The following is a 16127-nucleotide window of genomic DNA, read 5'->3' on the forward strand; positions in this document are numbered from 1 at the left end:
ATCTCTCCAAACTGATATGCAATGTAAATAGGGAAAAGAATGGGATTGGGAAAAGGCAGATTTGAACTCTGATCAGTCGTGTCAATAGTAATATCCGTTGTTACTCTCACACTACTAGTTATCAGCTCTGTGTCTTTTTTCAACCAGACAATGATGTGAGGAGTTCGTGTAAAAAGCCTTGGCCAATCACTCCGTTTAAAATATGTGAAATTTGTTCCAAGTCATTCTTAGAAAAAAAATAAGACAGTTCTGTTTTGTTTATTGTTGATTACGAAGTATAATATCCACATTTGAATTTGTTTTTCTGTAATAGTTTTGATTACTCATATATATTTGTAATAACACTGAATGTGGAAATGTGTGTTTTGAAAGCAAAAAGATGGTTCACATTAAATTTAGTTTATTGCAGAACAACAATAACGTTTTCAATACATCAACAAGCAAATTTTCTCAATAAAAGACTTAAAGGGATAGTTCTCTCTATAATAATAATTTTTAAAAAAAAGTTTGAAAGTTGTCTATTCAAAATGTACAATTTTAGGTGAACTATCTCTTTAATGTGTATCAGGTAAAACATGTGTGTTTGTAAATTAGGCCTACTGTATTTATTTTGACAGTATAAGTGCTTGAAATTAAAGCTTCATGTCTTTAAATTAATTTAAAGTCAGTGTCATTTCTCTGAATAAGTTGTGAAGCATCTATATATTATCTCCTGATGTCTTTTTGTTGACAAACATCCACTTCAGACTGGAAATCTGGAAAACTGTTTACAATCTTCAGGTCAGCTCAAATTATTCAGCTTTTTACTAGCATGACAGTTTGCATATGAATTAAGTGTTATTTATACTGTATATATTAAAGTCTTTATTCATTTATCCCACATTTTAGTCATTATCTTTACTGCTTCGAAATGCATGCTGTTAATGAAAACACATTTGAATCCATTCACAGTTACTGTACGAATAAAAATATATAGGCTAACAACATAATTGCGTAATCATAGTGATTAACATGGTGTACAAGCTATAAACACATCCCTTACAAAACATAAATCTGTATTTCAGAAGAATCCTTTTGATATTTGCAATACAAATGTTGAGGTGTCTTGTCCATCAGTTGGTCTGAAATTCCCTACTGTAATGGAGATGAGTGTAACTTTTAAATAAGAAGGGGAAGTTTAAAACAAAAAAACTTAAACAAAAAAATGACTTGTTAGGTAATGTGTTCTCATTAAAAAACAATTATTTATTTTTGATTCAATAGAATGTGATTTAAAATACTATAGGGAATACCAATATGGGGGATGGTGGCTTCACTTTTTATGACGTCAATCCAGTCATTTATATAAATCAGCGGGGCGTCCTCCAGGAACAAGGTTGAGAAACACTGCTTTAGATGATAATTATTATTACAGAAGTTTTTGTAATGTTAAACTTGTTTCAAAAAAGTTGTGTGATGTTCTTATGGCAGTGTGAGGTGTGAAATACTCTTCTCACAGATCCATTGAAAAAGTTACTGAGAGCACAACCCAACCTCATCATGTTTTAAAAATGTCTGCTTTATAGAAAATAACTTCATAGATTAAAGAAACTTTACCATAACTCTGAAGATTATTTCTTAAAGGTAGTTTTTGCTATAAAAGGTTTAGTTAAGAAGTGACGTTATATTTGTAGATAAATACAAATTATGCACATACAATTGTATGTAAACTGTATCTACATTAGAATTTCTTAGAAAAATATAAGTTTTAGATATAGGTAGATGCTTTTTTCACTAACTGCAGACATTAGTTATTAATTACACTCAGTTATTAATTACACTCAAGAAATGTTTTTTTTTTTTGCACTTAAAGTGTGAATAGTGGCAGATATTATTTGCACCTCAGTAAAATGTAGTACGGTATCATAGTATCATATAACAACATATTCAGAAAGGATGATATCTAAAGGCCGATAAGTCTATTAATTTACCGTTTGGCATTTTATTTAAACTTTTCCAATATGCTTTTCAAGTTTATGTAAAATAAACATCTCTCCAAACTGATATGCAGTGTAAATAGGGAAAAGAATGGGATTGGGAAAAGGCAGATTTGAACTCTGATCAGTCGTGTCAATAGTAATATCCATTGTTCTTACTCTCACACTACTAGTTATCAGCTCTGTGTCTTTTGTCAGTTTATCTAGTCCAACCAGACAATGATGTGAGGAGTTCGTGTAAAAAGCCTTTGCCAACCGCTCCGTTTTAAATATGTAAATTTGTTCCATGTCATTCATAGAAAAAACAAGACAGTTCTGTTTTGTTTATTTTTGATTACTAAATATAATATCCACATTTTAATTTGTTTTTCTGTAATAGTTTTGATTACTCATATATATTTGTAATAACACTGAATGTGGAAATGTGTGTTTTGAAAGCAAAAAGATGGTTCACATTAAATTTAGTTTATTGCAGAACAACAATAACGTTTTCAATACATCAACAAGCAAATTTTCTCAATAAAAGACTTAAAGGGATTGTTCTCTCTATATAAGATAATTGTACAATATTTTTGCATTTTAAAAAAAGTTTGAAAGTTGTCTATTCAAAACATAAATGTTTAGGTGCACTATCTCTTCAATGTCTATCAGATAAAACATTTTTGTTTGTAAAGTCCTACTGTATTTATTTTATATCAGTGGTGTCTGGTCCATTTAAGTTCACTTCACCTGACACAATGCCTTAATTTCAGAACATCTTGCAACATCATCAAATATAGACGACACTGAGTCACACATATTTTAGAGTTTAAGTTTTGGTGCCATATACTTTTGTAAGAATTATGGAATTATTCAGCCATATTGCTATTCCCAAATGACAGACGACCTCACTGACTTACAGACCAAAACATTAAAATCACACAATTTGCAGTGTATTAGGATAAAGGTAATTAAGGATGTGTATGTGTGTGTGTGTGTGTGTGTGTGTGTGTGTGTGTGTGTGTGTGTGTGTGTGTGTGTGTCTGTGTCTGTGTCTGTGTCTGTGTGTGTGTGTGTGTGTGTGTGTGTGTGTGTGTGTGTGTGTGTGTGTGTGTGAAAAAAAGTGCTTGAAAAAAAGCTTCATCTCTTTAAATTCATACACAGTCAGCATCATCTGCAGCGTTTTGTCGACAAACATCTACTTCAGACTCTTGGAGATCTGGGAAACTGTTAAAAAGCTTCAGGTCAGCTCAAATTCTTCAGCTTTTACTAGCATGACAGTTTGCATATGAATGAAGTGTTATTTATATATATTACACTTATTATTCATTTAACCCACTTTAAGTCGTTATCGTTACTGCTTCGAAATGCATGCTGTTAACGAAAACACTGTTGAATCATTTGCAGTTGCTGTACAAATAAAAATATATAGGCTAACACAACATAATTACATAATCATAGGGAATAACATGGTGAACTAAGTTATATGCGCATCCCTTATAAAACATAAATCTGTATTCAGATTTCAGAACAATCCTGTTGATATTTGTACTATAAATGTTGAGGTGTTTTGTCCATCAGTTGGTCTGAAATGTCCTACTGTAATGGAAATGAGTAACTTTTGAATAAGCAGGGGTAGTTTAACTTTTTATGACATCAATTTATATAAATCAGCGGGGCGTCCTTGAGAAACACTGCTTTAGATCATAAGGTTGAGAAACACTGCTTTAGATCATAATTATTACAGAAGTTTTGTACAGTTAAACTTGTTTAAAGAAAAAGTGTGTGATGTTTCTTATGGCAGTGTGAGTTGTGAAATACTCTCCTCACAGATCCATTGAAAAGGTAAATTACAGTCAACATCAAGCCACCCTACTCTATTACCCCAATCTGGCTTTGTAGGCACAGCCACAGTCACGACACAGTTCTCACTTCTACCTCCATTAGGCTCTCCAGACTCCCAGAACCTGAAAATACAGATCAGCATTAGATGTTCAGTGATGCTTTCTGTGTGATATGATACTGACTATAAGAATCATTTATTAGATATTAATCCCTTCAGTGTTTTCTCACCCAGAGGTCATGTTGGTGCCATCCACCCATTTCCATGTGTTCTCCACAACACTGTCAGTCAGACCAATATAGACTATAGCAGAACCAGTCATGTTCTTAACAAAATCCTGAGCAGATGAAACAGTTGCACATTTATATCATAAACAGACATTAGACACATTTCATCTCACCATCTCTTATTTAGTTAAACACCATAAAAGCAACTCTTACTTGTTCTTCTTTGTTGTTTATGATGATCAGATCTGCTCCTCTCTCTCTACAGTATCTTCTGCTCTCAGTCCAGTTCTTCGTCTCATTCGGCATGTAGTAAAAACTGGATTTATAGTAAGTCCATCCATCTGTAAACAACCAGTTTAGCTATTAGCTTTTTATTCCCTTTAACACTCACTTGTCAGTAACTTATAGCAGATAGTAAACTCATAGATTATGAACACTGAATGTTACTGAGAGAACAACCCAAATCTATCATGCTTTAAAAATGTATGTTGTATAGAAAATAACTTAATAGATTAAAGAAACTTTACCATAACTCTGAAGATTATTTATTAGCTGGTTTCTCAAATTGGTCAAGTTTTTATTCTTAGATATTAGCTGGGTTCTCTCATTGGTCAGGTTTTCATTCTTGGATATTAGCTGGTTTCTCTCATTGGTCAGGTTTTCATTCTTGGATATTAGCTGGTTTCTGTCATTGGTCAGGTTTTCATTCTTGGATATTAGCTGGTTTCTGTCATTGGTCAGGTTTTCATTCTTGGATATTAGCTGGTTTCTCTCTTGAGTGAACGTGACACACAGCACTATGACTGCAGTCACCAGGAGAACACACAGCAACACCAAACACACTGCAGCTGCCCTGGAGCTTCTGTTACTCACAGAACCACTTCCTGAACACCACAGATATGATGTCATTTTATTTATCAATTTAACACAGCACACATCAACTGAAAGCATGAAGACTGTGTGAACTGTTAATCTCGTTACCTGTGCATTCAGATGGTTTGCCTTGCGTTGAGTCTGTGATCTCTTTTCCAAAATTACCTTCAATAACATCATCATTTTCATAGATCTTGTCAGTGGTCTGTCCATCTTTTCTGTGCATTTTGCAGGTTGTACTCCTTTCTATATGATAATTTACACTTTCAGACAGTTTCAGTGTCATCTAGATGCCAACGAACTAACTCTAGTTTCTCTCCTGGAGTGGACTGTGTTTTGTTCCTCGTTTGTTTGTATGTCAAGTATTTATGCAGAAAGGAACTGTTGCTTCGTGGAAATATTTCAATTATATATGCATTAAGGAACTTCAACGCACCACAGAAGTACACTAGATTTTCTTTTTCTCAGCAGTGTAGATTGGGTTCATATCCAATATGTTAAAGGATTTCTTGTTGTGAAAGGATTCTGTGGTGATTGATGGATTTAAAGCAAAACTATTCCGGACGAGTTTACTGCGTTTTGAATTATGGGCGGCACTTCCGGTTTGGTGAACTTCCAATCAAAAAGACTGAAACGAATCATTTCAAATCATAAGCTTGCCCTACAAAAAAAAGTTTATCCGTTAGTTTGACTAAATGAGCTATCAGTTTTCTTTCATGTTTTATTTAAGAATAGCATAAGAATAACGTGACACTTGGTATTTTAACGCGACATGTTATAACAAGAATATCTATGGCAAGAGCTATTTTCAGTCACTGCATTCTTTTCCTCATGATTATTTTCTTTTTTCCTTTTGCATTCCGCTGTAATAGTATGAAAAAAGGTCAACATAGAGCACATTCGTGGTCTGTTCTCAACGATTTAATTTACGATATATGCCATTAATTATTCACTGGAATGAACAAAGAATGTCTTTTTTTTCTCCCCAAATCTTCACGTCTCTTTCCAGGTTTGTTTTCACAGGTAAATACAATTGTTTTCACAGGTAAATACAATTTATTATCTGTCAAAATGACCGCAATCACATTAAAATAGCATCACGCAATGCTGAAGTAGCTAAATAATAACAATAAAAATTATTAAGGCAACGTATGTTATAATACAGATTACCACACTGATATTTAACTGTCAGATTTTGCTGTGGAAAGAATCACACTTTTGGGATTTTTCATGATCTGTTGAAAGTACCTTGTTGATGCTTGTACACTTTTAAAGGTCCTTTTAATGTTCAATTGTTGAAGGGTGGGTAGAATAATGTAATGTCATTGTACACAGTTTAGAGTCTTTCACTGATTGTTTACAGCTTAACGGAAGTTACACCCATAATTCGCGCAAAGCGTCATGGGACGTAGGAATAAGGTGGATAGGTAGATGCTATTTCACTAACTGCAGACATTAGTTATTAATTACACTCAGTACAAAGGTTTTTTTATTTTATTTGCACTTAAAGTGTGAATAGTGGCAGATATTATTTGCACCTCAGTAAAATGTAGTACGTTGTCATATCATATAACAACATATTCAGAAAGGATGATATCTAAAGGCCTATAAGTCTATTAATTTACCGTTTGGCATTTTATTTAAACTTTTCCAATATGTTTTCCAAGTTTATGTAAAATAAACATCTCTCCAAACTGATATGCAGTGTAAATAGGGAAAAGAATGGGATTGGGAAAAGGCAGATTTGAACTCTGATCAGTCGTGTCAATAGTAATATCCGTTGTTACTCTCACACTACTAGTTATCAGCTCTGTGTCTTTTGTCAGTTTATCTAGTCCAACCAGACAATGATGTGAGGAGTTCGTGTAAAAAGCCTTTGCCAACCGCTCCGTTTTAAATATGTAAATTTGTTCCATGTCATTCATAGAAAAAACAAGACAATTCTGTTTTGTTTATTTTTGATTACTAAATATAATATCCACATTTTAATTTGTTTTTCTGTAATAGTTTTGATTACTCATATATATTTGTAATAACACTGAATGTGGAAATGTGTGTTTTGAAAGCAAAAAGATGGTTCACATTAAATTTAGTTTATTGCAGAACAACAATAACGTTTTCAATACATCAACAAGCAAATTTTCTCAATAAAAGACTTAAAGGGATTGTTCTCTCTATATAAGATAATTGTACAATATTTTTGCATTTTAAAAAAAGTTTGAAAGTTGTCTATTCAAAACATAAATGTTTAGGTGCACTATCTCTTCAATGTCTATCAGATAAAACATTTTTGTTTGTAAAGTCCTACTGTATTTATTTTATATCAGTGGTGTCTGGTCCATTTAAGTTCACTTCACCTGACACAATGCCTTCATTTTAGAACATCTTGCAACATCATCAAATATAGACGACACTGAGTCACACATATTTTAGAGTTTAAGTTTTGGTGCCATATACTTTTGTAAGAATTATGGAGTTATTCAGCCTTATTGCTATTCCCAAATGACAGACGACCTCACTGACTTACAGACCAAAACATTAAAATCACACAATTTGCAGTGTATTAGGATAAAGGTAATTAAGGATGTGTGTGTGTGTGTGTGTGTGTGTGTGTGTGTGTGTGTGTGTGTGTGTGTGTGTGTGTGTGTGTGTGTGTGTGTGTGTGTGTGTGTGTGTGTGTGTGTGTGTGTGTGTGTGTGTGTGTGTGTGTGTGTGTGTGTGTGTGTGTGTGTGTGTGAAAAAAAGTGCTTGAAAAAAAGCTTCATCTCTTTAAATTCATACACAGTCAGCATCATCTGCAGCGTTTTGTCGACAAACATCTACTTCAGACTCTTGGAGATCTGGGAAACTGTTAAAAAGCTTCAGGTCAGCTCAAATTCTTCAGATTTTACTAGCATGACAGTTTGCATATGAATGAAGTGTTATTTATCAACGCATTCTCATCCCAAGGCGTCATTTTATTCACACTTTTGACCATGCTTCCAAATCCGACGCGCATGGCACCCTTTAGCGTCCGGTAGATGACGCTTATCCTCGCGCGTCAGTTGGATGACGCTTCCGTTTTTAGCGTCAGTTACATGACGCCTCCGTAATGGGTAGGTTTAGGTCTGGGGTAGGGTTAGCGTCTCATATTGACGCTAAAGGGTGCCTTGTGCGTCGGATGTTGAAGCATGGTCAACAGCATCAGTTAGATGACGCCTTGGGATGAGAATGGGCTGTATTTATATATATATATATATATATATTACACTTATTATTCATTTAACCCACTTTAAGTCGTTATCGTTACTGCTTTGAAATGCATGCTGTTAACGAAAACACTGTTGAATCATTTGCAGTAACTGTACAAATAAAAATATATAGGCTAACACAACATAATTACATAGTCATAGGGAATAACATGGTGAACTAAGTTATATGCGCATCCCTTTCAAAACATAAATCTGTATTCAGATTTCAGAACAATCCTGTTGATATTTGTACTATAAATGTTGAGGTGTTTTGTCCATCAGTTGGTCTGAAATTTCCTACTGTAATGGAAATGAGTAACTTTTGAATAAGCAGGGGTAGTTTAACTTTTTATGACATCAATTTATATAAATCAGCGGGGCGTCCTCCAGGAACACGGTTGAGAAACACTGCTTTAGATCATAATTATTATTACAGATGTTTTGTACAGTTAAACTTGTTTAAAGAAAAAGTTTGTGATGTTTCTTATGGCAGTGTGAGTTGTGAAATACTCTTCTCACAGATCCATTGAAAAGGTAAATTACAGTCAACATCAAGCCACCCTACTCTATTACCCCAATCTGGCTTTGTAGGCACAGCCACAGTCACGACACAGTTCTCTCTTCTATCCCCATTAGGGTCTCCAGACGCCCAGAACCTGAAAATACAAATCAGCATTAGACGTTCAGTGATGCTTTCTGTGTGATATGATACTGACTATAAGAATCATTTATTAGATATTAATCCCTTCAGTGTTTTCTCACCCAGAGGTCATGTTGGTGCCATCCACCCATTTCCATGTGTTCTCCACAACACTGTCAGTCAGACCAATATAGACTATAGCAGAACCAGTCATGTTCTCAACAAAATCCTGAGCAGATGAAACAGTTGCACATTTATATCATAAACAGACATTATACACATTTCATCTCACCATCTCTTATTTAGTTAAACACCATAAAAGCAACTCTTACTTGTTCTTCTTTGTTGTTTATGATGATCAGATCTGCTCCTCTCTCTCTACAGTCTCTTCTGCTCTCAGTCCAGTTCTTCTTCTCACTCGGCATGTAGTAAAAACTGGATTTATAGTAAGTCCATCCATCTGTAACAACCAGTTCAGCTATTAGCTTTTTATTCCCTTTAACACTCACTTGTCAGTAACTTATAGCAGATAGTAAACTCATAGATTATGAACACTGAATGTTACTGAGAGAACAACCCAAATCTATCATGCTTTAAAAATGTATGTTGTATAGAAATTAACTTCATAGATTAAAGAAACTTTACCATAACTCTGAAGATTATTTATTGGCTGGTTTCTCTCATTGGTCAGGTTTTTATTCTTAGATATTAGCTGATTTCTCTCATTGGTCAGGTTTTCATTCTTGGATATTAGCTGGTTTCTGTCATTGGTCAGGTTTTCATTCTTGGATATTAGCTGATTTCTCTCATTGGTCAGGTTTTCATTCTTGGATTTTAGCTGGTTTCTGTCATTGGTCAGGTTTTCATTCTTGGATATTAGCTGGTTTCTCTCTTGAGTGAACGTGACACACAGCACTATGACTGCAGTCACCAGAAGAACACACAGCAACACCAAACACACTGCAGCTGCCCTGGAGCTTCTGTTCCTCACAGAACCACTTCCTGAACACCACAGATATGATGTCATTTTCTTTATCAATTTAACACAGCACACATCAACTGAAAGCATGAAGACTGAGTGAATTGTTAATCTCGTTACCTGTGCATTCAGATGGTTTGCCTTGCGTTGAGTCTGTGATCTCTTTTCCAAAATTACCTTCAATAACATCATCATTTTCATAGATCTTGTCAGTGGTCTGTCCATCTTTTCTGTGCATTTTGCAGGTTGTACTCCTTTCTATATGTTAATTTACACTTTCAGACAGTTTCAGTGTCATCTAGATGCCAACGAACTAACTCTAGTTTCTCTCCTGGAGTGGACTGTGTTTTGTTCCTCGTTTGTTTGTATGTCAAGTATTTATGCAGAAAGGAACTGTTGCTTCGTGGAAATATTTCAATTATATATGCATTAAGGAACTTCAACGCACCACAGAAGTACACTAGATTTTCTTTTTCTCAGCAATGTAGATTGGGTTCATATCCAATATGTTAAAGGATTTCTTGTTGTGAAAGGATTCTGTGGTGATTGATGGATTTAAAGCAAAACTATTCCTGACGAGTTTACTGCGTTTTGAATTATGGGCGGCACTTCCGGTTTGGTGAACTTCCAATCAAAAAGACTGAAACGAATCATTTCAAATCATAAGCTTGCCCTACAAAAAAAAGTTTATCCGCTAGTTTGACTAAATGAGCTATCAGTTTTCTTTCATGTTTTATTTAAGAATAGCATAAGAATAACGTGACACTTGGTATTTTAACGCGACATGTTATAACAAGAATATCTATGGCAAGAGCTATTTTCAGTCACTGCATTCTTTTCCTCATGATTATTTTCTTTTTTCCTTTTGCATTCCGCTGTAATAGTATGAAAAAAGGTCAACATAGAGCACATTCGTGGTCTGTTCTCAACGATTTAATTTACGATATATGCCATTAATTATTCACTGGAATGAACAAAGAATGTCTTTTTTTTCTCCCCAAATCTTCACGTCTCTTTCCAGGTTTGTTTTCACAGGTAAATACAATTTATTATCTGTCAAAATGACCGCAATCACATTAAAATAGCATCACGCAATGCTGAAGTAGCTAAATAATAACAATAAAAATTATTAAGGCAACGTATGTTATAATACAGATTACCACACTGATATTTAACTGTCAGATTTTGCTGTGGAAAGAATCACACTTTTGGGATTATTCATGATCTGTTGAAAGTACCTTGTTGATGCTCGTACACTTTTAAAGGTCCTTTTAATGTTCAATTGTTGAAGGGTGGGTAGAATAATGTAATGTCATTGTACACAGTTTAGAGTCTTTCACTGATTGTTTACAGCTTAACGGAAGTTACACCCATAATTCGCGCAAAGCGTCATGGGGCGTAGGAATAAGGTGGATAGGTAGATGCTATTTCACTAACTGCAGACATTAGTTATTAATTACACTCAGTACAAAGGTTTTTTTATTTTATTTGCACTTAAAGTGTGAATAGTGGCAGATATTATTTGCACCTCAGTAAAATGTAGTACGTTGTCATATCATATAACAACATATTCAGAAAGGATGATATCTAAAGGCCTATAAGTCTATTAATTTACCGTTTGGTAAATTTTTTTATTTAAACTTTTCCAATATGTTTTTCAAGTTTATGTAAAATAAACATCTCTCCAAACTGATATGCAGTGTAAATAGGGAAAAGAATGGGATTGGGAAAAGGCAGATTTGAACTCTGATCAGTCGTGTCAATAGTAATATCCGTTGTTACTCTCACACTACTAGTTATCAGCTCTGTGTCTTTTGTCAGTTTATCTAGTCCAACCAGACAATGATGTGAGGAGTTCGTGTAAAAAGCCTTTGCCAACCGCTCCGTTTTAAATATGTAAATTTGTTCCATGTCATTCATAGAAAAAACAAGACAGTTCTGTTTTGTTTATTTTTGATTACTAAATATAATATCCACATTTTAATTTTTTTTTTCTGTAATAGTTTTGATTACTCATATATATTTGTAATAACACTGAATGTGGAAATGTGTGTTTTGAAAGCAAAAAGATGGTTCACATTAAATTTAGTTTATTGCAGAACAACAATAACGTTTTCAATACATCAACAAGCAAATTTTCTCAATAAAAGACTTAAAGGGATTGTTCTCTCTATATAAGATAATTGTACAATATTTTTGCATTTTAAAAAAAAGTTTGAAAGTTGTCTATTCAAAACATAAATGTTTAGGTGCACTATCTCTTCAATGTTTATCAGATAAAACATTTTTGTTTGTAAAGTCCTACTGTATTTATTTTATATCAGTGGTGTCTGGTCCATTTAAGTTCACTTCACCTGACACAATGCCTTCATTTCAGAACATCTTGCAACATCATCAAATATAGACGACACTGAGTCACACATATTTTAGAGTTTAAGTTTTGGTGCCATATACTTTTGTAAGAATTATGGAGTTATTCAGCCATATTGCTATTCCCAAATGACAGACGACCTCACTGACTTACAGACCAAAACATTAAAATCACACAATTTGCAGTGTATTAGGATAGAGGTAATTAAGGATGTGTGTGTGTGTGTGTGTGTGAGTGAGTGAGGTCCAGTTAAACCCAAAATGTCCTCATAATCAAGGGTTCCCTAGTGAAAAAAAAGTATGCTAAGTATACTTGCAGCCAGACTAATTGTCAGTATACTTCAAGTGTGTTAATGATTAGTTAACTCGAAGTGTGCTATTTTGGATACTTTTTTTTTACTAAGTGTATTTTAGTTATAATTAAATTATACTAAAGTATAACTTTAAGTGTATTTAGTGTACTTTTTGATGCTAAATTGAGACAATTTCAAGTATACTTAGTACACTTTAAGTACATGCGTATTTTCATGCTTAAAGTGTACTTTATTTGTGTTACAAATTCATGAGTGCCTTCGAAACATATTTGTACTATATTTTAATATACTAAATTATGCTAAAATGGAACCACTTCCAGTAGTACATTAAGTGTATTTCTTTCCAGTTCATTAAAAATATGTCTTAAACTAGTTGTAATATATGTGAAGCATAATTTTAATGTACTTCAAAAACATTTAAATAGCATTAAAAGTGTATTAGCATTACACTAATAGCTTATTATAAAAATGTTTTATTCAGTATTTAAAATGGTATATTAAAAGTGCAAAAATAATTAAATATAAACATTAAGACATGCACAGACTTTGAAAATCAAGAAAACTTTAATATAGTATCTTGTGTAAATTACATAAGAGTAAAAAAGGAAATAAAAATAAATTAAAAAGATCAGTGAAATGCTATGGCAGAGCTATATTTATATTTTTTTTGTAGAACATTTCAGTTATACATGCATTACTGAAAAGTACACTATGAATTTTACATCACTAAATAAGCATCACAATGCAATTTTCAGAAAAAAAAAGTTTCAGAAAAATAATGTGCAGAAGTGCATAATGCATTATTTACAAACTTAGGCCTACAAATGGCTGAACCAAAGAAACAGAAGAGTTTGAGTGTCATATCTTCATCTTCAAGTAGACGATCACTTCAACTCATTTTCTACAACTGGGGCTTGTAGTATTTGAAGACTGCTTTATCAGAGGATCTTTGAAAGGGAAGAAGAATTAATATAAAATTAACCAATGATTAACACTTTTGTATCCATGTTTCAATATATGTATAATAATTTGCATAGAAATGCATTAGAATACTGTTGAATTCTCAGTTTACCTTTAAAAGCTTTGGCTATATCCTCCTCAGCAAGCTTTATCCTATTGTTTGTCGTCACTGTACAGCACTCTATGAGTTACATTGAACATGAGATTAGAAGAAGCCCAACACAATTTACAGTGAGCAAAGTTCAATCAAAAAGTTACAGATATAGTTATTTGCAGCAATAAAGCAACCTGTGAGTATTAGAGGATATGTTTTATATTGATAATTGTGGTTTATTTAAAACCTAGGGTATTTCCCATGAACCTGTCTATTGTAAAGAAAGATCTAAAGATTTAAGGAAATTAGAAGTTGTTAAAAATATTGTATGCAAGGACAACTAGGACAAGTGACTTACAGCTTTACTAAAAAACACTATCAAATAAACAGATTTTTACATGAATGACCCAAAGGCAGCACAAATTAGACACCTGAAATGGACACGCGTCGCTAACATTTCCCTAACTGTCGACCACCGCTCAATAGGCCTGATTCAAAGATCTCTATAATAGAGGTGATATGAGATCAAACCATACTTACTACTCTCTTCTTCGCTTGTCTCTGCACTCAGATTTCAGTTTTTCTTCTATAGCAGCTGGTCTTAAAAACAACAAATACTAATATGAAAAAAAAGAATTATATATGCATACATACGGCAATAAGGTTGTCAAGCTTGAACTACTATAAACACCAATCAACACACACTACCGTAATTGTCTGGTCAGCTTAAGACAAAGTAACTTTGTTCATAACATGTATTTTTTCCCCAAACTTTCAAAGAAAGATCATTTACATAATGAAGCCAAATTTGTCAGGAAATCAGAAATAAATACACAGCTTCATTTTGAAAATAAAAATAATGTTAATGCAATGTTGTACATGTTATAATTACTAATTATGTTTTTTGCAGATGCATTGGACTATGTTTTTTATTTGTTTTAAGACAAACAAATGTCTCCACATAGATTTTAAAAAGATGTATTAAGATTAAAAAACTAAATAGTGAGCTTATGTATGCAAACAGCAACTAAAACTTACCAGTAACTTCTGAGGCAGTATCTTCATCTCTTCGAGTCTGCTTCGATGTGAAAAGCTTGGCTCTGATTGGTCAAATTGAATGTAGCTGAACTGAAAAAGACGCGCTGTTACACTTTGTGTCAAAAATACGACTGGCAAAGACAAGTAATGTTAATGTAATACAAATCGTACCTAGAAGAGTCACAACATAATGAGGTTCCGAATGTCACACGCCATGCAAACTTGAAGAAGCTGGGTAAAATCACGTTTGTCATAACGCTACGTTTCAAAAACTTAATCACAAAAAATACCACCTAATCCATATGAATCGAGGTTGTTTCCTCCTACTCCTCTAACGAGACAAGATTGCTCTGTATATTTTTAACAGTTTAAATTTAGACTTCTAAATCTAATCACATTCAAGTAACATACACGCACAGCATCGTAAATGGAAGCTCTGAGTGAGGTGCGACTGCGAGCTCGCGAGCTCATTATCATAAGAACAAATCACAACCTTTTAACGGCTCTGGAACCAATCAGGACTAGTCACGTGTATTATGCTATTGTTTGAATTTAACCAAGTACAACCTTTTTTTAACTTCTCTGGAGCATGCACTGGACAACAACCTTTTACAAGTAGCCTACAAACAAGTAAAAGTGAACAACATTAATTAGGTTTGCTTATTGCAATGCTTAATAATAGTTGACAAATGTTTCTAATACATTATAAGTTGGTACATTGTAAATATATATATTTTTAAATATTAAAATGATAAATACATACATATTTAAAATATATTGCAGTTAGGCCTAAGTGTTTATAAAGTTCATATATTTTAAACACACTAAAAGCTTAATCATTTTGCTATGTTTTTACACAAAGTACTCCAAAAATGTATTGTAAGTAAGAGCAACATAAGTATGTTTTCTTTAAATGCACTAAAACTTCACTAAAAGTATTCTTGTGTTTAGCATATTTCTTAAAAATGTAACTAAGCATATTATTATTATTACCAAAGTACTTATAGTGCACTTTTTAGAAATATGTTAAAATTATGCTTGTTTTTAGCATATTTTTAAAAGTATAATTAAGCATGTATTTATTACCAATGTACTTCTAGTGCACTTGTTATACATATATTAAAAGTACACTTGTGTTAAGCATATTTCTTAAAAGTGTAACAAAGCATATATTTTTAACCAATGTACTTATAGTGGACTTTTTAGAAATATGTTAAAAGTATGCTTGTTTTTCAATATATTTTGAGAAAATATACTAAAGTACAATTATTTTAAAGTGTGTTAAAAGTTGTATTATAAAAATAGGTAAAAAAGGATGATGCTAATATACTTATAATATATTTAAAGATAGTACATTTTTTGTTAGTATATTTGCAATGTACTATTGAAAAAGGGAATATATTTCAAATACAATAAAGTATACTTTTTTTCCACTTGGGTTAGTCAGGTGTTTGTGTGTGTTTGAGAGTGTGTGAGAGTGAGGTCCAGTTAATCCTAAAATGTCCTCATAATCAAGGGTTAGTCAGGTGTGTGTGTGTGTGTGTGTGTGTGTGTGTGTGTGTGTGTGTGTGTGTGTGTGTGTGTGTGTGTGTGTGTGTGTGTGT

At 33.1% G+C, this 16127-nt stretch overlaps 1 protein-coding gene and 1 long non-coding RNA gene across 9 annotated transcripts in view; one reads left to right on the plus strand and one right to left on the minus strand.

Annotated features, from left to right (window-relative positions):
- Positions 1-16127, plus strand: part of cadm2a (cell adhesion molecule 2a) — a 496729-nt gene that overhangs the window by 342816 nt on the left and 137786 nt on the right. The gene's annotated exons all lie outside the window — the stretch shown is intronic.
- LOC143749534 (uncharacterized) lies at positions 12887-14694 on the minus strand. Its single transcript, XR_013207012.1, has 4 exons — positions 14524-14694; positions 14026-14085; positions 13504-13572; positions 12887-13378 (listed from the first exon to the last, which is right to left on the minus strand). It is a non-coding gene; the product is annotated as an uncharacterized LOC143749534 (long non-coding RNA).

Source organism: Siphateles boraxobius, unplaced genomic scaffold (genome assembly GCF_051911475.1).
Source record: "Siphateles boraxobius isolate OS27281-9 unplaced genomic scaffold, OSU_SipBor_1 25, whole genome shotgun sequence".
NCBI lineage: Eukaryota > Metazoa > Chordata > Actinopteri > Cypriniformes > Leuciscidae > Siphateles > Siphateles boraxobius.